This window comes from Corvus brachyrhynchos, unplaced genomic scaffold (assembly GCF_000691975.1).
Source record: "Corvus brachyrhynchos isolate BGI_N302 unplaced genomic scaffold, ASM69197v1 scaffold191, whole genome shotgun sequence".
Lineage (NCBI taxonomy): Eukaryota > Metazoa > Chordata > Aves > Passeriformes > Corvidae > Corvus > Corvus brachyrhynchos.
The window spans coordinates 2,400,240-2,406,361 of record NW_008236487.1 but is presented as its reverse complement, the minus strand read 5'-3'; the positions used below and the strand labels follow the sequence as shown (position 1 = coordinate 2,406,361).

Genomic DNA, 6,122 nt, shown 5'->3' with positions numbered 1-6,122 from the left:
TGGTGGTTGCTGACCACAGGTAGAGGAGGTGGGTGGCCCAGGTGAGAACTGGGCACTGCTGTCCCTGGATGCACAGCAGCGCTGCAAGACAAAGCAGGAGCCAGGAGGTTTGCAGGACACAAAGACCAGAAGGCAGCAACTCCTCACAAGGGCAGCTGGCACAGAGGGGACCATGCTGGTATCTGCTGGGCAGTCAGGCTGCTGGCCCCATACTGTTCATAAGCACAGCTCCAAAGGAAAAATGCATGGAAAGGAGCACTTCCTTAATGCGGGATGTAAACCATACAGCTAACGTATCAGCTAAGTAAGAGCGTTACATTCCCTAACCTTTCTGGTTGATGAAATCTGTTAGCAGAAATGTAGGAGCAAGCTCCCCTGGGGGTGGGAGTGATCCCAAATTACAGAGTACTGAGCAACCTTCCCTGCTGGGCTAGTTGAATGTACAAAAAAGCATCAGGAAAGAAAAGAAATGTTATATAGCTCAACTGTCCTGTGACCTTGGTGTTTCATCCAGAAAGGTCAGATCTAATCTGATCTTCAAATGCCTCTGAGTCAAATTTCAGCCTTAGCCAAATCCTTGACAAGCAGCAGCTACATCTTCCAGGCAAGAACAGCACCTCAAGAGGAAGTGCCTACACACAAGTAGGTGGCTTTCTTCCAGTACAGTTGCCCCCCAAATCCATTCTTACCCATTTCACCACTCAGCAGCTCTGCACAAAGCCAGCAAACCATCCCTGCACACGCACAAATCCCAAGGCTCTAGTAAGGCAGCAACTTTCTCGTTACAAGCTGCCAGGGGGTAGTTACTAAGAGGAGACAATTTTTAAAGAATGAAAGCTTGCTTTGAAGGCAGACTCCCACTCTTTGCAGTCACAGGCCTGTGTGCCTCAGGCTTTGTACACCTGGAGCCCAATCCTGCAAACTCCCTGTAAAGCTCCTCTCAAAGGCAATGAAAGGTTCACAGGACTGCACTTCACCTTCTGCCCTTTTTTGGTGCTTTCTCCCACACCCAGGAGAGTCCAGACCAGACAAGCCCTGCAGATGGACAGTAATGATCTCCTGGCCCTCTCATTCTTAGGCATATATGGTTTCCTGTCCCTCTTTGTTCACACACTGTGATCAAATGTACCAAGCTGCACCCTTGGCAGATAGGGGTTAAGAACTCCACTGATCTTTAAACAAAGTAAAAGGCAGCCCCCAAGAATAGGTCTCATGTAGGCAACTACTGAGAAACCAGAGTATTTTCAACAGTCCCAGAACATTCGAGCTCTATTTGCCCTGCAGGAAGGAAGTCCCCCAGGCTGTCGCTTTTCTACAATGAAAAGACCACCCCCACGGGCAGGGCTGCTCCAGCTGTGCGAAGGGAAGTGTGAAACAAGGAGGACTTCCAGTCAGACTCTTGATAGACCCTCCCTGGCATCTTCATAGGACAGAAGGCACCTCCTAGCAGGCATCCATGAGAAAAGCCTTGCCCTACCTTTGTGATTTCCCCACCTGGAATGAGCAGCACTGCACCCTAACCCTGTATGGGATTGATCAGATGCTGTGTCACATGTGGCCCCATGAATGAGACCAAGGAATAAGAAACCTTCCCACCTAAACAGGCTTCAATTTTCCCTCTGATGCCAGAAAGAGGAACTTACACCCCACCCCCCCACCACTTTCCTTTCAAATCACTTTCAGGGTCGCTATTACATTGTGTAGATCAGTACTGGACAAGAAATAAAAGCACAAGGGAGGTTACCCCTTTCTCAGGCTGCTCCATGTCAGAATAATGCTGTGAGTATATGATGCAGCAATTGTGGAAAATCCCTTATTCTCCTAAAACATGCTTACATCACTCACTGTCAAAGTGCATTCAGAGCACACAGGACTCCCTTTGCATCAGACCCTGAATCCATTAATGACAGTATTGATTTCACCAGGACTAATCCTGTGAATGAAGGCTGTGGAATTGATCCCCTTGTCATTGCAAGTGGCAGCAAAGAGGAGGTTTCAGGAAATACAAATTATTTCAATTGAGTCTCTTGTTCGCAGACATCTCATCTGGTATTTCTTCCCTGCCATCATGATTTAGATTCTGCATTAACACATGCAGGTTTTATTGACTAAGATTGCCTATCCAAGCAGCTTCCCCCAAAAAGGCAGACCTATCATTTCTTCAAATATATTGAGGAAAGTTCCTGCTTTACCTTAAAGGCAATATAATTAAGCAAATGGACTAAAAGTTTTGCTCAGTTTGTAATTTATGCTGAAAGAGTCTGTTCCATTGGTTTTAGTGTGTGTAGTTTTAGGATCCCATCCTGTCTAAACGGCAGGCAAAAAAGATGATACTTGCTGCAGATGAGGACTTACTGCTACATTTAATGAGAGAGAAAGAATGGAGGCAGAATCTGAGGGTTCTTCAACTGCAAATCATACAAACACAATCATTCACAGTATGGTATCTAAAATAGACAAACTATGATAAATACACGGTTCTCACAAAAAAAAAAAATCCCACTCTGCCTCCTTATTTTTTTTGAGCTGCTGACAAGGAGGGAATATGTTATTTTCCCAAATTATTCTCCTGTCCACCTTTTAGCAGGGGAAGCCTTCTCAGGCAAAACTGTACAAAAACTGCATACTGCGAAAAGAAATTCTCCTCTGAAAACAAATACTCCACAAAAACTCATTTTAAAACAGTTATGTTTTCGTTCTTCCAAACAACATATGACATATGAGACAAATCTATTCCATCCCTGCAGCTCTGGCCAGAGATTAGCAGCTTGGTCAGTGTCTGCAGCTACCAAGTGTTCATCTGCAGCTAACTTCCTCCCTCCCTTCGTTTTCCCAGCCCTCTCCCTGAGAAATTCCCTGCTATGCAGAATATCGTGCTATCAGCAGCCAGCCTTGCACAGGGCTTTCCAACTGTCCGGACATGTCACGGGAGCTGGGAAGGGGAGCCTGCTAGCCAGCTCTCGCCAGCAGCACTCCGACAAAAACGGACCCAAAGACTTTTAAGAGCTCCAATCCCACCCAAGTGCATTTTTTTAATCCCCCCTTTTAACAGGAAAGACAACTTCACAAGAAACATTCTGGCAACGCACTGCTGCGCTTGTTGGAGGCTGAAAGCAAAAACTGATGCCATCTATTGTCAACAGTACTTCTGTGAAAGGCTGCCATGAGGGACATCTGCTTCAGCAAGGCTCAGATCACTTACATTAACCAGAGCTTTACTGTATCTGTATCAGTTACGTCTGGAGACTGCCCTTGCACTCAGGCTGCCCTGAAAGTCCACATATTAAGTTGCAAAATTAAAAGCAATTCACCAGACCTTAACACACTAAAAACTTTCTCATTGCAATGCCTAAAAAAAAAAAAAAAAAAAAAAAAAAAAAAGGGGGGGGGAGTTGAAAAAGAAAAGAAAGGGTAGATAGGTTATTGCTCCACTAACAAACCCACCAAAGGATCAAAAACGGAGTGGTGGGACCAGCAGCACAGATTCTGCCCTACATCTCCTCATCGAGGTGCAGTGGGGTGAGCAAACATGCATCCCCTCTCCACCCGCCCGGCACAGCACGGAGATCTCCCTTAGTTCACCACGAACATCTGGAAGGGGGAGTGGGGGGGCCACAGAGAGAGAGGAGGAGAACAAAAATATCCTCCGACAGCTCGTTCGGCTCCGCGTGCTGCTTAATCTGCATGGCAAACGCGGGGAGCCCGGCTCGCTCCCGGACGAACGCGTCCCGTAAGTCCTTACCTCTGGCTGCAAAGTTTTCAGCTAGTAGGAAGGAAATGAATAACCGGCTGCTTGGGCAGGAGCGCAGCAAGAAAGGCACACCAGCAGCCTCACACACAGCCCTATTCAATAAAAGTACAGCTTTTCCTTGGCCCCTCCCAAAAGTCAATGCTAAGTGAATACATATCCCTTATGTTTACAATTGGCAGGCAGCGGAATGCATTGTCCTCAATTTATTCTAATAGGCAGCCAATGACTTACGCGCAAGCCAAGGTGGGTTCAGCCTGCCTGCAGAGATGCCTGTCATTCCCTAGGCATGCTCAGGAAGCCACTCATCAGAAAACCAAGACCTAAAAAGCTCCGAAAATTCGTGCAAGCTGCCAAAACTGTCTTGCTACATGCCCTTTTTTGGTTATCCTTAGCAGGGCCTCTGAAAGTAAATCCTCTGTCAGGAACAATCATAAGAAATGTTAATCTTGGAGAAAGAGGCTGTCTTGTTGAACACAAATGGAGCTTAGAAAAAGGAAATGCACTGAATGGGAAAGAGACACGGTAAACATATTTACTTTTTGCACCAGTTTAAAAAAAAAAATCAAAAAAATAATTTCACCACAGCTAAACTTCGTTGTATTTTTTTTTAACGAGGACCACATGTAAAAGGCAACAGAAACACTCTGCTGTGCAAGCTTGGTTCTGCAGAAAGAGACAGACACCAGTGGGAAAGGCACATGAAAGATGAGTTGGCAGGCTTCACAGCCTGATTCCATTTCAAATAGTACAACAGAAGTTACAGATAGAATAGCCATGTTCTGAAAAATAACTTTTAAAGAGATTCAAGACTTTGACGATGATCCTTGGCAAGCTGGACTAGTTGGATACATGGGTTGAGTTTATAGTTCTACAACTATTCATCTAGACATTAAACCTGGTTCATTTACTATGAGATTAGCGCTACATCTACTTAATATGACCAATACTTTCACTGTCTTTGAATGTTATCAATAAAGTAAAACTTAGATTAATTTTAATCTTTGTTTAGCTTTAGTGATCACACACTGTTGATAACTTTGCAAATTATGCAGGTATCTTAAAAAATGAACAAACAGATAAAGACTGAAACATACAAAACACAAACTAATTAAGTGTGAAAATAAAGATGAAAATTATTGCCTAGAAAACAGCACAGTACAGAGAACCCAACATGCACATATACCAGCCACTAAGAAAGGCTGCAGGGGAACAGCGGGCTGCTCCAAGGGAACAAGATTCCACGCCAGGAGATGTTCTGCAGATTCATGTTTGACAATAACATACACAAAACCAGCTAGGGGAAAACTATGTGTAAGATGACTTTGCAGCTGAATGGGCTGAACAGTTTTAATGCCTTTCTGGGTCCTTTTTTCTGGCCACTGGGCCCCACAGATTTAGTCACATGTGTAAAGCAAGAAGGATCCAGTCCACAGACAGTAAACTAATCTTTATAGCATTTTAAAAATTCAAAGAGAGCCAAATCTATGCAGATTTACGGCAAGAAATCATAATTATTCTAGTGCCATTTTAAATTTCGCTGCTTTATTATATGGAGCAAGAAGTGGTGTTTGTTTTTTGAAGGCACTTTTTTTCCTTCGTTTTAACAACCCTTTGGAAAGTTCTTCTAATGCCAGACAGTTCCCATGATGTGGCTACACATGGGTTTTAAATACTAAAAGTAATACCTACGGCATATATGTAACTTTGTTTTGCATGATTTACTGGACAAGAGAGAACAAAATCCTTGTTCTCAGTCATTCCATTAACTGCAGAAATTATTGGCCTATGTATCCATGACCAAATAAAAAAGGTAGTGACATTATTTAGGAAGGAATTACAAATCTCTACTGGATCTTAGTAGCCCCTAGATTTTTAGGAGGGAAATCCAGGCTAAGAACAAAGCAGGATGAAGGGATGTGGACTCTCAGAACAGAAAGCTGAATGTTAGAAGTACCCTCAGGTTCTCATTCCAGCATGGCCACCAACCCCTGCAATCTCAGTGTCCACTGCAACAGGGAGCTAGAAGGGATACACTACCTAAAGCTGGAAGCAACTGGGGGTTGTTGTGGTATTTTAGCTTTTTTTTTTTTTTACCATGACTTTGATAACTCCCTTGCCAAAGCGTCCCAAACTCTGTGTTCCAAGTCACCTTTCCATTAAAATTCTGGAAAAAAATACCAAACAATTTTGCTTTGGGGAAATTACATCATGAAAAGTAGTTTGTGTCCTTCTTGCTCGGTTGAATTTCACCAAGAGGAACTTTTGAATTCCATGACTTGAAGCTTTGAAGCCAACAAACTGTCACGGATACCACAGTTTTCCTGGACATACCACTGGAAAGCTGAGCTTGGAAGAATGCAGAGTTAAATCC

The 6,122-nt window shown here is 43.8% G+C and overlaps 1 protein-coding gene across 1 annotated transcript in view; it reads right to left on the bottom strand.

Moving 5' to 3' along the window:
* Positions 1-3,927, bottom strand: part of CALD1 (caldesmon 1) — a 178,402-nt gene extending 174,475 nt beyond the window's left edge. Inside the window, 1 exon segment of the mRNA XM_017726269.1 lies at positions 3,743-3,927. The gene's annotated coding sequence lies outside the window, so the exon portion shown is untranslated.
* Positions 3,928-6,122: the final 2,195 nt, after the last annotated feature.